The sequence below is a fragment of the Salvelinus fontinalis genome, unplaced genomic scaffold, assembly GCF_029448725.1.
Source record: "Salvelinus fontinalis isolate EN_2023a unplaced genomic scaffold, ASM2944872v1 scaffold_0330, whole genome shotgun sequence".
NCBI lineage: Eukaryota > Metazoa > Chordata > Actinopteri > Salmoniformes > Salmonidae > Salvelinus > Salvelinus fontinalis.
Window position 1 is genome coordinate 8531 of NW_026600539.1, and position 1470 is coordinate 10000.

Here is a 1470-nt window from a genome sequence, read left to right on the forward strand (position 1 = left end):
TCCCAAATGGTACCCTGCTCTAAAGTAGTGCACTATATAGGGAATAGGGCTCTGGTCAAAGTAGTGCACTATATAGGGAATAGGGCTCTGGTCTAAAGTAGTGCACTACATAGGGAATAGGGCTCTGGTCTAAAGTAGTGCACCACATAGGGAATAGGGCTCTGGTCTAAAGTAGAGCACCACATAGGGAAAAGGGCTCTGGTCTAAAGTAGTGCACTACATAGGGAATAGGGCTCTGGTCTAAAGTAGTGCACCACATAGGGAATAGGGCTCTGGTCTAAAGTAGTGCACTACATAGGGAATAGGGCTCTGGTCTAAAGTAGTGCACTACATAGGGAATAAAGTGCCATGTGTGGCGCAGACATTTCCTTGTGCAGCTCGTAGCTGTGGAGAGATTAATAAAATCGGTTTCTTTTTGAACCTCTCTAAGGTTGACCTACCATACCCCTCAGAGGTCAGGTCTGTTTCCTGTTTCCTGTTGCCATGGAGAAGAAGACATCAAAGATATAATGTTTATTGTTCACTTCTTTTTTTTGTCTTTGGAAATAAAGATTAGCATAATTATGTTCTGGTCCAAGTGTTTAAAGTTGCCGTCCATAGCGGGGAAACGGACACGTCAGTTTGTGATATTACAGCAGCAAGATGTGGTTTCTGTTGTGTGCTGTTTGTTCTGTACAAGACCAAGGTACTGTTGATTAGAAAGTCATCACTGTGTAACATACATACAGCTCCATTCAGTGCATCGTAAGTAATGGTAACTTGGTTCACTAGTACTATATAGTATCACACTCAGATACACATAACAGCAGCGCCATCTATTGGCTTGGCAACATCTCGTAACAACTTCAAATGATCAACCCTGTTTTTCTCCCCCTTGGACATCATTGCAGATATAATAGAACAGCAGAGTATGTACTTCAATGTTTTTTTACCACAATGATGGATGCTCATTTCCTCAAAACAATAACAAATGTGCCTAGAACGGCCATCTTGGATCTCACTGTGCCTGGAATTGCGATCTTGGATCTCACTATGCCTGGAACGGCCATCTTGGATCTCACTGTGCCTGGAAATGCCATCTTGGATCTCACTGTGCCTGGAGCGGCCATCTTGGATCTCACTGTGCCTGGAAATGCCATCTTGGATCTCACTGTGCCTGGAGCGGCCATCTTGGATCTCACTGTGCCTGAAACGGCCATCTTGGATCTCACTGTGCCTGGAAAGGCCATCTTGGATCTCACTCTGCCTGGAATGGCCATCTTGGAACTCACTGTGCCTGGAATGGCCACCCTGGATCTCACTGTGACTGGAACGGCCATCTTGGATCTCAGCTGAAAATATACTATATGTGTTCTTTAAAGCTGATCTGACATACTGACTCACTAACCCAACTTTTGTTCTCTCTCTTTCCTCTCTCTTTCCTCTCTCTTTCCTCTCTCTTTCCTCTCTCCTCTCTTACTCGTTCCATTC